The sequence below is a fragment of the Phascolarctos cinereus genome, unplaced genomic scaffold (assembly GCF_003287225.1).
Source record: "Phascolarctos cinereus isolate Bilbo 61053 unplaced genomic scaffold, phaCin_HiC Scaffold_4;HRSCAF=312, whole genome shotgun sequence".
Lineage (NCBI taxonomy): Eukaryota > Metazoa > Chordata > Mammalia > Diprotodontia > Phascolarctidae > Phascolarctos > Phascolarctos cinereus.
The window spans coordinates 19,156,307-19,175,042 of record NW_027555847.1 but is presented as its reverse complement, the minus strand read 5'-3'; the positions used below and the strand labels follow the sequence as shown (position 1 = coordinate 19,175,042).

The 18,736-nt window shown below is 44.1% G+C and overlaps 1 long non-coding RNA gene across 1 annotated transcript; it reads right to left on the bottom strand.

The window, feature by feature from the left end:
- Positions 1 to 10,533: 10,533 nt before the first annotated feature.
- On the bottom strand, positions 10,534 to 12,827 carry LOC110196008 (uncharacterized). Its single transcript, XR_002321075.2, has 2 exons — positions 11,020 to 12,827; positions 10,534 to 10,897 (listed from the first exon to the last, which is right to left on the bottom strand). It is a non-coding gene; the product is annotated as an uncharacterized LOC110196008 (long non-coding RNA).
- Positions 12,828 to 18,736: the final 5,909 nt, after the last annotated feature.

The following is an 18,736-nucleotide window of genomic DNA, read 5'->3' as shown; positions in this document are numbered from 1 at the left end:
ATGGGAAGAGATTTGCCCAGGGTCCAACAGCCAGTATGTGTCAGAGGCTAGACTTTAGCTCAACTCTTTCTTCCACCCAAGCTGGTCTTTAACCATAAAACCATGCTTTCCTAAACATGCATAGGGGAGGGATATGATGTATGTATATGTACATATGGGGGGGGAAGGTTTGATCTGTGATTTCATTGGTCAGTCTTCCAACAAAGACTGGAATTAGCTCTTTAATTTGTAGCCTCAGAGAATTTCCAGGGCTATTAATGGGCCAGGTCATACCCAGCCAGTTTAGGTTAGATGATGGACTGGAACCTAGGATTTCCTAACTCCAAGGATGGCTTTATGTACATTATATCACACTGCCTCTCATTGTTGTCTTTTTATCCCCATATCCTTAGTGCCTGGCACATAGTAGGTGTTTTAGAAACACTTGATGGGGGCAGCTAGGTGGCATAGTGGATAGAGCACCGGGCCTGATGTCAGGAGGACCCAAGTGTCAAACACTTGACACGTACTAGCTGTGTGATCCTGGGGCAAGTCACTTAACTCCAATTGCCTTTAAAAAAAAAAAAAAGAAAGAAAGAAAAGAAAAAGAAAGAAAGAAAGAAAAGAAAAAGAAAGAAAGAAAGAAAGAAAGAAAAGAAAGAAATGCTTGATGATTGAGCGATCAGGAGATACTCCAGTGCCTAGTACAGTGGCTGGCGCATAGTAGGTACTTAATAAATGGTTACTGACTGGCTGATTGATCGACTTCCTGGCCTCCAGTTCCAAAACATGCCACCTCTAATCTGGCTTTCATCCCCACCTCCTTAGACTAACCTCTCCCCAGTTACCCAGGGCTTTGCTATATATGAATACTTACAGATACAGAATGTCTATTTCAGTTGGCTCTCTGACACCAATGAAGCCATTTGGCTTAGTGATGGCCATGGCAGTGAGTACCCTGGCTTCATTATGAGTTGTACAAAAAGCAGTTTCTCTAAGGAATCACCTAAGTGTTATCCTCCTAGGCCTTCCTTCTCTGTCAGTTTTCCTAACTCCTTTGGTACGAAGAGCCCAGCACATGCCCGTGCTCTCAAGGACCACCAGTCCTCTTGCTGGGCATTATGATGCTCTGCTGATCCTCTTCCTAGGGAAGGCAGCTGCTGATCCCTTCCCAAACTGGCCCACTGAGTGGGCGGCTCTTCCAGAAGACCAAAGCCTCATCTTGTATTCTAGGGAAAACACAGCCATTCCATGGGCCACTGAAAATGGGGTTTGCTTCCCTTCCTGGCTGGCATGGAAACCTTGGCACAACAATATTCATTTAAAGCCCTAAGTAGAAATGTCGTTGTTGTCATTGAGTCACTTCAGTCATGTCCAGCTCTTTGTGACCCCATATTGGTGGTTTTCTTGGAAAAGATACTGGTTTGCCATTTTCTTTTCCAGCACATTTTACAGATGAGGAAACTGAGGCAGAGTTAAGTGACTCACCCAAGGTCACCAGCTAGTAAGTATCTGAGGCTGGATTTGAACTCATGGAGATGAGTCTTCCTGACTCCAGGCCCACCAGTCTATCATTTCACCACCTGCCTGCCCCAGGCTAACCAACTGAAAATAAAGCCACCAAAGAACTGTCGATCCTAAGATTAGGCATCTGCTAATTTCCATGTTTGCACCTGTTTCCCTTTAAGCAACTGATGGCATTCTTTTTATCTTATTCATTACTCTCCTTTCCCATCAAACTCCCAAATAATTCCCAGGCTCAACAATATTCTCCCTCTTCCAAATGTCCCCTCCATTTCAAAGTGCTTTCTCCAGTTCCTTTAACATCTTCTGTGTCTGAGGACCTGTCATCTGTGGACTTGAGTGGGTCCCACTTTGGAAAACCTAATGGGAGACAGAGGCAAACCTACCTGAACTTTTCTATGATAGCCTTTTTTTAGCCAAGATATCTCCACGCCTCCTTCTAAGAGCTCTGGATGGGAGGTAGCGACAGATGTCTACAATGACATTGGAGTACAAAAGATTCCATTCTCCTGATTGTTATGAAAGGCATTGTCCAGTCCTCTTGCAGCCAACCCCTTTCTTGTTTGACTCTTCTCCCTTACGGGGTATGCAAGATCCTTCAAAGGAAGCATTTAGGAGAAAATGTCTCTGGATCCCTTTCTTTGAAAACCTAATAGTTCTCAAGAATGACAACAATGTAAATCACTGGTATCATTAGGCGCAGCCTCTCTGAGTTCAAATTGCTCCCATCAGGGTAAGATTAGGTCAGCCACCTCAAAAAGGACGAAAGGCAAATATTTTTAGAGGCCAGTGATCTCGATAGTATGGCCCAGTAGAACCCTGATAAGATCACTCCCTGGACAGGACCAATTATAGGGCCATTCACTCTTCGGGATCGCTCCATTATCCGTCTCCCCACCCCGCCCGGAAGATGAGCTTGCGGCAAAACCGTGACAGGCTAGAGAGTGACAGATACAAGAGCAGCTAAATGCCATTTCTTAAGCAAAGCAAGGTCAGGAGAGAGAGCCACACAGAAGACCCGCTTGTTTCCATCAGGCAGAGCATTCACGTTGAGATTGCCAGCCAAGCCCAGTAAGGTCTGAATTCTCAGAGTCTGGAAACAACATTGAGTTATTATATCTCGGGCCAGGAGAAAGCCTCAGGGATTTGGGGATCCTAAATAAATAACGGGGTGGGGGGAGATGGTTAGACTCAGGGTCGGTGCATAAATCATGAACAAAAACACAATTAAAAGGCTCCAGAGGAGGCTGTAATGAGCAACTGGCTGGCGGAGGAAAAACTTCAAAATCGGCTAGCGGTATGCTGGAGGCCAGCAGTCTGAGCCAGCTTTATTCTGGGATTGGAGAATGACCTTTCCGATGGGCTGCTGAGGTGGAGTCGCCCCATTTTACTGTAAAGGTAGCTTTGGAATTGGAGGCTGTCTTTCCCCAGTCCTGGCTGCGTGGTTGTTTGGGCTTACGCAAGGCTAACTGATGGAAGTGAGCTCAAGATGTAGGGGGGCAGAGGAGGGTGGGGAGAATTGTGGTAGGCGTGGCAGGATTTCTGACTTCACCCGTCCTCTTCCAAAACAAAGGGCAACAACCACCTTCATCCCCACGGCCCTCCTTAACATAGGGGATGGGAGGTAGAGAATCTCAGAGAAATTACGGACATTTCATTTTAGTCATGCGAGGGGATGCAGTAGGGTGATGGAAAGTCAGATGGGATTTCAAATCCTGACCCTAGACAGAGCTAGTACTGCCCTGTCATATTGCTAGCTGAATGACTTTGGGCAAGTCACTCACGCTCTCTTAGCCTCAGTTTCCTCATCTGTAAAATGACAGCATTGGACCAGATGATCCCTAAAGGCCCCTTCCAGGTCTAACTCTGTGAGCGTACCCTCCATCCGGCTCCACAAGATTTAAATCCCCATAAAGGATAGGACTGGACTGATCCGGGCCTCACCCCCCACCCCCAGCCAAGGGGGTGGTGCTAAAATCCTATAGGATGTTTAAATGGGGGCAGAAGAAAGGAAAGTGCATATATCTTCATTTTCGAGATAATTGAGAGTTACTTTACAATCATTATGTTTGGTGAGAAGATAATAGGCCTAGGTGTGGCAGTCACCTATGCTCTAGCACTGAGGCAAAAGATCACGGGGTCACAGAGCCAGGGTCGGAACTTAGACTTCATCTTGTCTAACAGCTTCATTTTAGGGCTAAGGAAACTGAGGTTGAAAAGGTGAAACAATTTACCCAGTCAATGCAAAGTGAGCCCTAGCAATATGGCCAACAGCCTAGACCAGGGGCTCTTAACCTGGGCAAGCTTTTTTTAAAAATCCACTCATTCTGTTTCAACAGAATTGGCTGATTTTTGCATTTAAAAGCCATTCTTCTGAGAAGGGCTCTGGAGGCTTCACCAAATTGATTGCCCAAGGGGTCTAGGACACAGAAAAAGCTAAGAACCCTTGACCTAGATAAACCCTTGAAACAGATGATTTCTTTGTTTCACACAGAGATGCCAAGTTGTTGCATGGCAAGCTGTGTGCTCGGTTAGGTGTGTGTGTGTGTGTGGGGGAAGATCTATGATTAATCCATGATTTCATCCATGTAGGGAACTCCTAAGGCAAAAACATTCTTCACCACTCCACATAGACATAACTAGTATGACTAGGCTTATTTATTTCAAAGGATTGCTATTTCTTTTTTGTTTTTCCATTGGGGATAGGGAAGTAGAAGAAAGAAAAAAATAAATGCTCAAAAATTGGAAGAAAAAAGAAAAAAGAAACCCACGTAATATTGAGAAATGTCTAGAGTCCTGAGAAGTTAAGGAAGCTGCCTTTGCCTAGGGCACTGAGAAGTTGTGACTTGCTTGCTGCCTCACTGCCAATCTGCGTCAGAGTTAGATTTGAACCCAGGCCTTCCTGACTCTGAGGTTGACCTTCTAGTATCCCCCAGGATTTATAATAAAGGTGTTTTGAAACCCGATAGCCACCCTACCCAGCCCGCTCAACCCCTACACGTTTTGACCTCATTCTCCATCAATGAGCCAATTAAACCCAAACTAACCCTCTTTAGAGCAGCCCAGCCTCAGCTAATTGCAGGTGTGACAAATGATAGACGTCTTGATTACGTCAAGCCGGGAACCCCAAAGGCCTTCTCCCCGAGCTCTGTGGCCACTCAGAAAGCAAACAAGCAGGAAAAACCGCAACAAAGACCTTATCCATTCTTGCATTCCTGACAGGCCATCAGGAGATGGGACAGCGACAAGCATTCAAATGTTGCCTCAAACTTGGGTTGCGTGTCACTGGGCAAGTCACTTAACTTGGGTCAGTCTTAAGGCTCTGTAATTTTAAGGTATCTTGTAATAAAGCAGCTGATCCTGACAAGGATAACAAAAACTCCATTTGCCAACAAGTAGCCCCAAATAGTTTAAGTCCATTACCTAAAACAGGATTTCTCAGCTGCCTGCAAACATGGTCTGGTCCAAAATTGTTTCCTGGATGGAGAGTTTGGGGAGAAAGCTTGTTGATTTCGAGGGAGAAATGAAACGAACGAGGCTCCTGTCTCTCGGTGTCCAGAAGAGCTTGCCTTAGCGAAGGGTGAGCTCATTGGCTCCTGTATCTAAGGCCGACATTCCTTCCCAGGGTAGGACAACTCCTCAGCCTCAAGAACAAGGGTGGGCAGGGGCTTAGCTCATTTCAGTGCCTAGGAATAGAAGCTGCATTCTCCAGCTACCAACCACTATGGAGGGATTCTCTCTGCCTCCCCACTTATAAATGAAAACAGATGAATTCAATCAAATCTAAGTCCCCCCAAATTATGGCTTCCTCTCTTTCTCTCTCCATCCCTCGTGGTGAAGTTTAGACATAATTGGCACATGATTTTATCCAGCAGTTCCCAGTTTTACAGGGCCTAAAAAAGGAACCATTTAGTTTTAGAATGCCATGATTTTGTTCCCAACCAAATCATCACATTTCCCAAAGGCAGTGGGAGTTTCAGGGAGACTGAGAGTAGGCTTCCTCCCCTCTCTCCCTGCCCCCCAAATACATAGTTAACCTGCCCCATTCAGTAAATCAATCAAACAATAAGCATTTATTAGGAACTTACTATGGACCACCTAGGTGGCCATCCAGTGCCAGGCCTGGAGTCAAGAAGACTCATCTTCCTGAGTTCAAATCCAGCCTCAGACACTTATCAGCTGTGTGACTCTGGGCAAGTCACTTAACTCTGCCTCAGTTTCCTCATCTGTAAAATGAGCTAGAGAAGGAAAGGGCAAACTGCTCCAATATCTTTGCCACAAAAGCCCCAAATGGGGTCACGAACAGTCAGACACAACTGAAACCACTCAATACATGCCAAGCTCTGTGGGGCCACCAGGATACAAAGTGAAAAGAGTCCCTGGCCTCAGAGGGCTGAGAGTCTAGTCAGGAGAGGTCTATAAATGTCTAAAAATAGCCATGAGGTAATGGGGGGGGTGATGGGGGAGACATGAGCAGCTGGGGTATCAGGAAAGGTTTCATGTAGGAGATGGCACTTGTAGGGACCAGGAATTCTGAGAGACCCAGGTGAGGAGGGAGTGCATGGCAGACAGCCCCTGCAAAGGCCCTGAGGTGAGAGATGAGAGCCATGTCTCTGGACCTGCAAGGTGCTCACTGTGACTGGATCACTGAATCTCCAGACTACAGTAGGTGAGAGGGAATGGAAACACAGAAACTCCATTTGGAAAAACTTGGGTTTTTTTGTGAACTGCATCTCTGGGTCAGGGTAAGGTTGTCTGAAATGGGTCTTGATGTTTAGCAGCTCCTGCTTCCTTGGCGATGGGGCAAATGGGAATTACAGGGTTCGAGCTGGAAGGGGCTTAGAAGCCATCTGGTCCAATCCCTCATTTTGCACATAATAACACGAAGGTCCGGGGAGAGAAGGGACTTGTCCAACATCACCCAGCAGGGCGGAAGGTCGAGTGCATTTAGGACAAGGGCAAGCAACGGAGGGGGACCCAACCTTTGGCCAACACTCCCACACATCAGGAACAACTGAGTGAAGGCCAATTTAAATAATTTCCTGGCACAGAAAATGAACCTAGTCACCGTGGTAGGTGTTTCCATTGCTCCATCTTGAAAGCTAACATGGAAAATGAGGGAAGAACTCCTCCAATGGTTCCAAGGAGCCTCCTTGGGGCTTAAGTGTGCCTCCAGTCACCACAAACAGCATCAGCAGGCTAATATGCACGAAAGCCTTTCCCAAATGGGGGTCGGCAGATAATGATCCTGTTCCATGAAGGTAAACAAAAGAGTGACTGTGCCTACCCACTGGCTGGGGGGGGGGGAAGAGGAAGAAGAGGAGGAGGAGAAGGGGGAGGAGGAAGGGGAGGAGGAAGGGGAGGAGGACCTGGAGGAGGAGTAGAGGAGGGGGAGGGGGAAAGAAGGAGGGAGAGGAGATGGATGGAGGGAAGAAGGAGAAGGGGGAGAGGGGAGAGGGAGACAGCTACCACTCACCAGCTCCTTCTCCACAGAGAGGAGAGTCTAAAGGGAAAGCATTCAACTCGGCCACCATCTAAGTGCTTCCATGAGGTGGAAAGAAGAGGTAGTCCAGGCTCTGAGCATCCCAGAATCTGGGGTCATGGAGGGATTTCAGAGGCTTCTTCCCTGCTGGGAATCCCTTCAATGACAAGCTGTCATCAAAGTTTTGTTTGAAGTCCTTGAATTAAGGGGGGAGGGCAAAGATAGGGGGCAGGGCAGGGGTAAGGGAGACACATTCCCTCCTGAGGCAGCCCCTTCCCACACTGGGAGTCACAGAGGGACAGCTGAAAAATATCTGCAGACCCAAGTTCTGCTCCTAACCGACTGTGTTACCTGTGTGACCTTGGCCCAGTAGCTGGAGGCCTTCTGGGCCTCAGTTTCCTCATCTGCCTAGTGAGGGGGTCGGACCAGATGGCCTCTGAGCTTTCTTTCAGCTCTAGATGGAGGATCCTATGAATCTGAGAGATGCCAATTGTTATTATGATGATGTACATGTAGCAGACAATAGGGACCATACATCATCGCTAAACTTGATGTCTTCCTTGGCCTTTAGCAGAGGCTCTCATACAGCAGAGGAACGCCATCATTCTCTGCCAGATTTGTTTTCAAATAAATTGAGGAAAAAGGGGCAGCGAGGTGGTGCAGTGGATAGACCTCTGGCCTTGGAGTCAGGAGGACCTGAGTTCAAATCCGTCCTCAGACACTTGACACTTACTAGCTGTGTGACCCTGGGCAAGTCACTTAACCCCATTGCCTAGCCAAAAACAAACAAACAAACAAAATCAAATAAATTGAGGAATGCCAACAGGATCATGACACTGTCTCCCATCTTGACTATTAAAAATACCCAAATTAAAAATAAAGGACATATGAAGAAAGATGCTATCTGCATCCAGAGAAAGAGCTGATAAATACAAATATGTCTAGAACAATTACATATATATATATATATGTATATATACATATGTATATATACATATATATGTATATATATGTATATATATATGTATATATATGTATATATATACATATATATGTATATATATATATTTGGTTTGTGTGTGTGTATATATATATGTATACCTATTTGCGTCTAATGGTAGCCATCTCTAGGGTATGGGGGGGGAATAAAAAGAAAATAAAGAGATTTAGATGATAACTTTGTCGTGTGTGTTAAGGGAACAGCAAACTGCACACAGTAGATTTGCAGTTTCATGTGCTATCATCTTGTTTTATTGTACTGTGTTGTGGAAATGCTTGTTTTATTCCATGAATGGAATATAAAATATTTTTTTTTAAAAATGCTCGTTAACTGACGAATGGTTTACAACGCCTCCCCCTTGCGTCTTTTAAAATCAGTGCGGCTTTCCTTGGTGCTATGGAGAGAAGTTAGAAATAATCCAGCTAGCAGAAGAGGAAATCAGCCAATAAGCACTTACTGAGCACTCTCTGTATGCAAGGCACTGCTCTTCGTGCTAGTAATACAAAGTCAGGCCAAACCAGGGATCTGTACTCTCAAGGAGCTCATATGCAAGGGGGTAGACAACATGCAAATAGCCATGTACAAATATGGAAGGCATACAAACAGGATGATTGGTCCCCAACCACTCTTTTCTTCTAACAACCTGATGGGTGGGGTGGGCTCTGCTATCTTTTTTTTTTAAGTTCCATGGTCCTGGAAACTTCACAAGTTGGAACAAGGCATACAGTATATAAGCAAAAACAGCAAGTGTTAAGAAAGAAAACTTTTAGATATTTAAAGTGAAAATGCAATGGCCTGAAATAATCCAAAAATTAAAATAAACTAAAATATTAGCTTGAGTAAAACCAAAATGAGGAGAAGGAGGAGGATTGGGAGGAGGAGAAGGAAGAAGAAGAAGAAGAAGAAGAAGAAGAAGAAGAAGAAGAAGAAGAAGAAGAAGAGAAGAAGAAGAAGAAGGGGAAGAGGAAGAGGAAGAGGAAGAGGAGGAGGAAGAAGAAGAAGAAGAAGAAGAAGAAGAAGAAGAAGAAGAGAAGAAGAAGAATTAAATTTATATGAAGCTTAGGGTTTACAAAATGCTGTACAAATATTATATAATTTAGTCCTCACAACAACCCTAGGAGGTGGGAGTTATTATTATCCCCATTTTACAGTTGAGGAAATTGAGGCAAAGAGAAGTTAAGTGACTTGTCTAGGGTCACACAGAAAGCGAACTTCACTGTAAAACATCCAATATTATTTGCAATTGTTAAAGTCTTCCCAGTAACAAACAAATTTTTTTTTTGTAACTACAGGCATTCCTCATATTGTTATTCTAAAAACATAACTGAATTTTTTGGGTGGAGAGGCAGGCAACAAGCATGGCACGGTCCGACAAAGGACAAATTTGAAAAACAGTCCCCATTCCCACAGAGCTTCCATTGTAATGGAATATGGAATATGATGCGCAAACTGGAAAGTAAAGCTATCCTAAAACTCATCACTTGGTCAATAAGCATCACTTAAGCACCTGCTACGTGCCAAGCGCGTAGACAAAAAGCTCAAAGTCCCTACATGCTAAAGGGGGAGAGCCATGTAAAATGTGCACATGTGTTACATATGTGGAGCATTTATAAATGCAGGGTCGTTTATGGGGAAGGCACCGGACCTGTAGGAATCACAGCTTCCAAACTTCCACGAGGAGCGAAGCCCCATTCGTGGAGAAGAGCCCACCTTGCCCCTTCCACCCTCCTGGTGCCACAATCTGCCCTTGTTTATTGATGTGGTTGATTCCCTGTATGTGTACAGGATCCCATCGTCAGAGTCAGCTCCCATTGCTGTGTGTGTAGACTCAAGTCTTCTCTGGCCACTGAGTAGCTATTGCTCATGGAGCCAGGCTTTGGTTTACCTGGGCCGGAACAACCAGCTGAGTCCTCTGGGCCCTAGTTAGGCTGAGGGGGGCACCTGGTCCTGGGTCCTCTCTTGGTGTAGGATCACAGCCCAGAGTCAAGGGTCAATCACAGATTCACCCACAAATAACAAGCATCTATTAAGTGCCTACTCTTTACCAGGTACTGTCCTAGGAACAAATCAATCAACAATATTTATTAAAAGCTGTCTCTGTATTAGACCCAGGAGAAACAAAGACAGAAGCAAAGTAGTCCTGCCCTCAAGAAGCTTACTTTTGATTGGGGCAACAACACATGCACATACGTGTGCATACACATATATGTATATATGTATATGAAATGTTTATCTGTGTGTATACATACATACGTCCTACATACATGTACACAAAACGGATATAAGGCGATTTTTGCAGAGAGGTTACTGTAAACTACCCTTGAGAAGCCCACCTTATGTGAGTGAATACAGCAGGTATCCACATTAAGCAAACATGAGACAAAAAGATTCAGGGATTTCTCATGCTGACATATTCGACTTTGACGATATCAAACCATCACGTCAAACGGTAATTTATGAAGCACCCGCTAAACCCCTTGCAAGTAGGGATTTTCATTCTTTCTTCTTGCATCTTGTGCTTAGCACAGTGACTGACACACAGTAGGCATTACATAAATCCTAATTATTTATTAATCCAAAGGGCTAAAAAGCAAGGAAGGCAGTTATTCAGTTGGCCATTTAGCTTGTGGGCCCCCATTCATTTGACTATTTGGTTGCTATAACATGTAGCACAGTACAGTACAAAGAAAGCTGGATTAGAAGACAAAAAGACCTGGGTTCAAATCCTGGCTTTATTGCTCACCACCAATATGATCATGGTCAAGTCACCGCTTCTGGATCTTAGGGCCTGCTTCTTTCTCTGTAAGATGAAGGTCAGACTTGATGACCTCTGAACTCTCTTCCAGCTCCACATCAATGATTCCACATTTACAAATCACTTAGTTTCCCTGGGCCTTACTCGGTTTCCTCATCTGTAAATCGATGGGGACAGACCAGATGGTTTCTAAGGTTCTTTCCATCTTTAAACCTGAGCTATGTAAATGTGAAAGCTTCAGCAACCCCCTAGATCCCTCTAAAAGTAGCTATAACCAACCTAAGGAATTCAGGATACCGAGCCATGGAAATGGATTCTAGAGAGTCATTGAGACGCCTTCTAACTCTCGACTTCTTGGGTTTTACGATTCTCCAAACGCCATCAGAGACCTCTGTCTCCCAGTGGGGCTCCCCACTGTAAGCCCTGAGCCACCAAAGTCCTCTTCAGTCTGCTGAAGCAGGGACTGCCATTTTGATTCCTTCCTTTGAGCAAAAATGTGTCTGATGCTTCATCTGCAATGAAAATATTCTGTGAGTTTGTAAAAAAAACAAAATTAATAACACACTTTTATGGGCATGTCTAACCATGAGATAATTATGCTCCTTGGATCATTCGTATCTTCCTGCCAAATGGGCCTAACGTTATAATATATGCCTTGTTGTGTGGTTGGACATAAAAATATTATTCATCCAAGGTTTATAATAACAGACCATTACCATAATAAATATTGGTCACAAGAGTTCTTCTATTGTGGGGAAGACTGTTACCCCAGCTCAAACGCATTACTGCTGATCCAAGATTAAATTTCACTTTTTTTAATCAAGAGCCTAAATCCTAAGGATTCCAAACCTTGAAATTGAAACTCTCTCTTGAAAAAAAAAATTCAATAGGAACTATCAGAAAGAAATAGTCAAAATGGTCTGCAACCAGTCAAAGGAAACTTGGGAGGCATTTGGTCCACTCAGCTATCATTCTCCCACTGCAATGGCTTGCCTCCCAAAGAATTCCAAAGCCAGGATCTTGGGCCAAGGAAGCCTAAAGGCTTGGAAATGTTGGGTTTGGGGTTGTTTTTTTTTAAATCAAAGCACCAAAGGTCTCTCAGAAAAGTTGCAATTAATGTGTTATTAAAACCCAGACAATTCAGACCTCTTATGGAATCCAGGCTGGAGGTAGGAGAATTGAGAGCCATCTTGTATTCTAGAGATTAAAGCCATAACTAGGGCGGGTCAGCTGGGACATTGCCCTGAGGGACAAATTTAGAGGGTGCTGACAGCTCTGGCAGTCCTTCAGCAGCAGAGAAATGAGAAAGCTTACCACCTAGTTAGCAAGAAGAATTAGGTAGAGTAGGAAGTTACCAAATGGCCCGCTTCCTCACCTCTAAACCTTCGTCTGAGGATACTTTTCATACTGTTTGCCTTGAGCATGGTCTGCAAAATCCCACGTCCAAATATTACTAGCTGCGGTTCTACTAAAGATCATGTCCTATTAAAACAAAACAAGTTTATGTTTTGGGTTTTTTGCTGCCCTGCTACGAAGCTGTGTCAAATGTTATTGCAAATGAGTGAATCAAGAGCTAGGCCTTAGAAATATTATTATTGTCGGTATTATTTATTCCAAGTTTTATGACAATGATATTAGTTATAATGGAATTTGGCCTAGATTTTGGTTCAAAAGAGAGCTTACATTTTAAAATATTCCTTAAAATTTGAAAAGAAAAGAAAATTTAGATACACCATTTTTATTAAAAGATCCTTGCCTTTTTCTGCATTCAGGAAGTCATTTTGCTCACCTAGGGATGAATAATATAGACTAGATCATATAGACTAGAATGGTTCGGAGCATAGGTTACTCTGGCAAATTGAATTGTATGGCTAATTGAAGATTTTCTGGTTAACAATAGTACAGGACAGCTAGGTGGTACAGTGGATAGAACACCAGCCCTGGAGTCAGAAGGACCTGACTTCAAATCCAGTCCCTGACCATGGGCGAGTCACTTAACTCTGTTTGCCTCAGTTTCCTCATCTGTAGAATGAGCTGGAGAAGGAAATGGCAAACCACTCGAGTGCTTTTGCCACAAAAACCCAAGAGGTTGTGGACACTCAGTTCAATAACAATAAGGGTCAGTGAAAAAAAAAAAGCCCCATGTTCAAATTCCAAGTCTTGACACTCCCTAGCTGTGTAACTTCAGGCAACTCATTTCAATCCTCTGTGCCTCAGCTTCCTCATCTGTCAGATGGGGATAGCAAGACTTTCTCTACCTTCGTCACAGAGGGAAGCAAGCTGTAAACCTCAAAATGCTACGTTATCGTGAGATTCTCCTATTATCTCCAAAGCCATTTTGTTTCATGACTTGCTGAGTCTGAAAGGGCATTTTCCTGTCTTAGCAAATACAATATTAAACACTGATAACTAAAGATATTTCAGGGCCTCAGACGTGTCATTTTTTGGGGTGACAAGGGGCTAGTCAATGAGGGTCCAGCCCCAGAACCATGAGCTACAGGCTCTGCCTGCTATCGGCAGTGTTGTTCGGTCATTTTTTCAGTTGTGTCTGATTCTTCATGACCCTATTATGGGGTTTTCTTGGCAAAGATACTGGAGTGGTCTGGTATTTCCTTTTCCAGCTTATTTTACAGGTGAGGGAATTGAGGCAAACAGGATTAAAGGACTTCCCTAGGGTCACACAGCTAGTGTGAGGCTAGATTTGAACTCACAAAGATGAGTCTTCCTGACTTCAAGCCCAGAACTCTATCCACTTTGGCACCTAGCTGCCCAGTAAATATCCCTTTGTAAAAGCTTGTTGATACTAATTGGTTAACCAATACTGAGGAGAAATCAACCAGTTAAATTCATAGTGGGGCAGTAATCACTGGCAACCAATACTGTGGGGAACACAACAGAATAAGTCAATGGTCAAGTCAACAGCATTAAGAGAAATCCAATGCCCTTCATGAGTATCCCTAGAACTCCAAAAGAGAGACACAGCTAACCACTCTCCGACTAAGTAAGTAACCCAGCAGTGCATTTGTGGGCTGGGAGACGAAGTCCAAAGTCCTACCATATTTGTACTATTCATCACTGCACAGTAGAAGCAAATGTAGAAGGCGTATGAGATTGAACTAGGATCTAACCTCAAGTCACTGTGTTTTTCCCCACTGGTTGCTTAGATTCCATGATGCTTGCTGAAGCCTTTCCATGGTGGAGAAATAGGAGAGGTTTCTCCTCTGTGTGAGGGTGGGGAAAGAATCAGGGCAAAGCTCAGTGTTGGAGTTTCCAGGTTTTCTTAGAAGATAGTGCCTACAAATGAAATTTGGATTTCCAGACTCTTACCCACAGATGTGATACACCTAAGAAGAGCTAGTAAAAACACATTTTCCTAGGATCTTATACATCTAATCAAGTATACTTTATATTATCACTGCTCTTGGAACTCAAAAGACCAGACAGAAAAGATGAGATAAAAATTTCGCATCTAAAATTTATAGGGAACCATTAAAATTTCATGAAGGGAAATCATAGTCCAAAGTGGACAAATAGTCAAAGGACATGAACAAATAATTTCTTTTAGGTTCCGCCTCACACCCACCAATTCAGTAAAAATAATTAAAAGCAACAAAATTCAGTGCCAGTGGGATCGTGGAGAAGAGACATGTTCATTCCTCAGTGATGCAGATGCAAACTTGTAGAATCCTTTTGGAGAGCAGACTAGCAATGCAATAAGAGATACAAAAGAATCATCCTCCCTTGACTCAATAATTCCATTGTTGAGAATATAGCCTGAAAGTCATCTTTTAAAAAAAAACAAAACAAAACTAGAAACAGCCCAAACGTTGAACAATAGGGCAATGACTGAATAAATTGTAGTAGGAATGTAATGGAATAATATAATGCAATTAAGATCAAGAAAGATAGAAAGATCTTTATGAAATCAGGCAAAATGAAAAGAGCCAGACCAAAGAACAGAATACACTCTTAACGAAGACCACATACGAAGGAAAAATGAATGGACAAACCGAAAACTGATGGGGGTTTTGAGGGAGTGACATTTTATGTGTTGAAAATCACTTATTTAAAGGTAATTGGCTTCGAAGCAAGTCTGATTGGTTGTATTGGCATTGATTATTAGGACTATAATAAATTATTGTTGTAGCCTGGAAAACCACTGATTTCTCGGGCCTAGTCCGACAAGCTGTCTGTGTCTTAGGCATATGTACCTCCCTCCTTCCTTGGCCCTTCTCCACCCCCAACCTCTACAGCTGTATCCAACTTTGCCTGAACTTTCTAACCCGGAAATTTCCAATTTTCTAGCTGACTGGCCTCTCCCTGCATGTGGCTTCAGTGGTGAGAAGCTGATCAGATGCATCTGACCACTCTCTATTAGTTACCTGAGACGCCTTCATCCTGGAGCTGCCAAAAAGCATGGAAGGAAACTGAGACCCAGGGCTCCCAGGGAGAGCTTGTTATCCCAGTGGACCAACAAGCCATCTACACCATGGCCTCTTCCCCTGTCATCCCTTGTGGCTTTCCCCTATTTTTGTTCTGCTGTGTCTTACTTCTGGTCCTTTGCTCTCACTGTCTGCCAGGCTCAGAATCGGTTCCCCATCTCTATCTGCTGATCTCCGTCCTTTTCAAATCCCAGTTTAGGAGTTACTTCCTCCCCAAAGCCTGGGTGCTTCGCTCAGTAACTTGTGTTCACAGCAGCCTGGAATAAGCCCCTAACAAATGCTCCCTGATTGATGACTGACAACTGTCTGAGAGCTCCTCTCCCACCTCTAGGGAAATGTGATCACCTCCTCCTCATGTGTCTCATGGCTCTTTCCTCACTGTCTTTGGCTCCATGGCCTCCTTCTTCCACTGGGCTGCAAGCTCATGACAGCCCCATGTTCACCCTCATCACCCTCGTCTTTGCTTTGCAGAGAGCACATCATCACCTGTAATAAGTGGTAGCTGAATCTGTCCATTTAAGGTCTTCTATCTCCAAATCCCGCACTGTTTCAACTACACGTACCACATTATAATAACTGGCACTTACACAATACTTACAGTCTGTAAGGCACTTGTACATCCACTATCTGATATAAAAGTTTCACATCAACCCTGACTGTACAGTCAGAGCAAAAACCAAGGAACAGTTTTCCCTGGGGCAAAAAAAGTTTGAGAGAGGAAGAAAGGGTGGTTGTATAGAGAGTCAGTCAATCCCAGGTGCACTCGTGCCAGGAGAGAATATAATCTATTTATCACACCCCACAAAGGTTGGAGAGGAAACTGGGCTCTCTTGAACAGGGCTATGACAATTGGAGATCAGGAGGGTTGGATGGCTCTGGGGCAGTTGTGTTGTATTGTGTTGTGCTGTGGGCCAATGGTGGACCATGACATGACTCAAGTGGGGAAGAAGTACTCCCCTCTGTAGGTTAACACTCTTGGGCAAAGGTCCACTGGCCCCACATTAGTTCCAGCTTTAACTACAGTCAACAAGTATTTATGAAGCACCTTCTATGTGCTGGGCATCGTGCTAAATGCTAAGTATTATACACATTCACAGAGGAGAAAACTGAGACTTGGGGATACCAGGATATACCCATGGACAACAGGAGGTATTACAGGTGAGGGTTTAAACCCAGATTCACTGCCTTTGGAATCAGAATTCCTGGGTTCAAATCCTGCCTCTGACACATGCTACCTGTGTAACCTTAGGTGAGCAAGTCACGAAACTCCCTGGGCCTCAGCTTTCTCCTCTGCAGAGTGGGGATCGGATAGATAGCCTCTGAATTCCCTTCTAGTTAGAGTGCCATAATCTGATGCTTCTACAACTCCAAGCAGCCCAGAAGCCTATCCACCAGCCTGCCCTGCCTTTCATATTTACCAATATATAGCAAAGGGGCCCTAGTTCCACCCCTTCTAATTCCACTAAGTACTCTAGCTAAGGTCATTTTTCAGTTTTTCAGTCATGTTCAATTCTTCATGATCCCATTTGGGGTTTTCTTGGCAGGGACACTGGAATGGTTTGCCATTTCCTTCTCCAGATCATTTTACAGAAGAGGAAACAGAGGCAAATGGGATTAAGTGACTTGCCCAGGGTCACACAGGTAGTAAGTGTCTGAGGCCAGGTTTGAACTCATGAAGATGAGTTTTCCTGACTCTAAGCCTGGCACTCTTTCCTTTATACCACTAGCTAAGGTAGGCCCTGGCAAAAGCGGCAGCAGCTACAGCTTCCAACTCACTGCAGTTGTTCTCTGTAGCCCTGGAATCCCTAAAACATCTTGGGGGGCCCCGAGTGAGGAACCCCTTGACCCCTCCTTTGAGGGCTTTCCTACAATCAGCACTGACAGAGCGCTGCTTGAACATACACATGGATACAATGAGCAAACTAAAACCACTTCCTTCCCTGTCCCTTGAGCTCCTTGGCTGGAAGACCAAGATGGGGCTTTGTCAGAAGTGAGTAAATCAGGCTTTACCAAAAAGTAGGCTCCCCAACTGGCTTCCTGACACACCTCTTCTAGGTGAGTGTGAGAGAACTCACTCTGACAGCTGCTTATTGACTTTTCAGATGCAAATCCAGTGCCATCCAGACCTGGATTAAAGCACCAAATCAGAAAGCTGGAGTTCTTTCAGCTGCTCTGATAGAGGAAGGGCTGAAAGCTGCCTGGATCTTATGGGGAAAGGCTTACTGTCACACCCATATACCTTCCTTTCTTAACTACGGAAGCTCTGGATATAAAGGCAATTGCCTGGAGACCCCTACATTCAACATATGCTCTTCTCAGATGTTATGTTCGTCTCAGAGGTGGTTTCCCACTTTCTATCCTTTCCTGTTGGCTTACTCCATTCTTAGGAAACAGAGCATTTGGTACAGAGCCTTACCAGCCAGTGGCTTTGCAGAATATTATAAAATGGGAATAATAACATCTATCCCCAAGGGCTATTGTGAGATTCAAGAGATAATACTTGCAAAGTGCTTAGCACAGTGCCTGGCACATATAAATGCTAGCTGCTATCATTATTATTATTATTATTATCACTATTGTCATCATCATCACTATTTACTAGCCATTCCCCACAATCACTCTCATCCACACAATTTGGCTTAATTCTGAGAAAGGAAGGAGGAGGAACACATCTACCAGGGGCAGAGCCAGCAGAAAATAGTCCCATTATGACATCACCAAAAGACATTGTCAGCACTGCCACATTAGAGGCGTGAGGTACCCTTCTACGTGTATCATACGACAAGTAGTTTTCCCTCCATGGTTTGGCCAAGGAACCAAATATTCTCTATAGAAGGATCCATCACATATAATCACTGCATGTATCCATTGTTCCCATTAATGGTTCCATTTGTGAGAAACTCTGCCCCAGGTTATAGGGAAAACGCTATTTCTATTGCTACTGGAATAGGGTATTGGCCAATGGGGTCCCAGCCTTTAGCACATTCAGGAATACAGCTTTTCTGATACGTTATACAGAGCACACACAATGCTGTCTGACTGCTGCTGATCCAATGTGCAGTTGGAGAAAACGTTTCTGGCCACGAGTGAGCAAGGGGCTATGAGTAAGTGTGTTCATGGAAAGTCTGCTTGGTTGAAGATCTGGAAGAAAGACAGAGTCAGAACCTAGTTCACATAGAAAGTGCCCTCTATCAGCTCTTTTGGGTAGAAACTCCATGAAAGGAGAAAAGAACCCCCAGGGCCAGGAGGTGCACCTTGGCCACGTCTATGTTTCAGCATCTTTGTGCTTTGGGTCTGAGCCCACTCTCCCCAGGGAATCGGGTGTATCTGGTGAGAGCCCAACCCAAGGTAGACAGGTGCCTTTGCAACTGCTATCTTTGTGCTGCATTCTCATTACATATCACTTTGTAAAAGCAAATTGATGTCAGTTGGTTGATTGATATTGAAGAGAGAGATAGTAACTGGTTAATTGATACCAGGAAGCACACTAGATGAGAGCTTGTGTGCAATAGTACTGAAAAAAAAAAAAGTCCCAGCCATTCCGAGTTACCTGA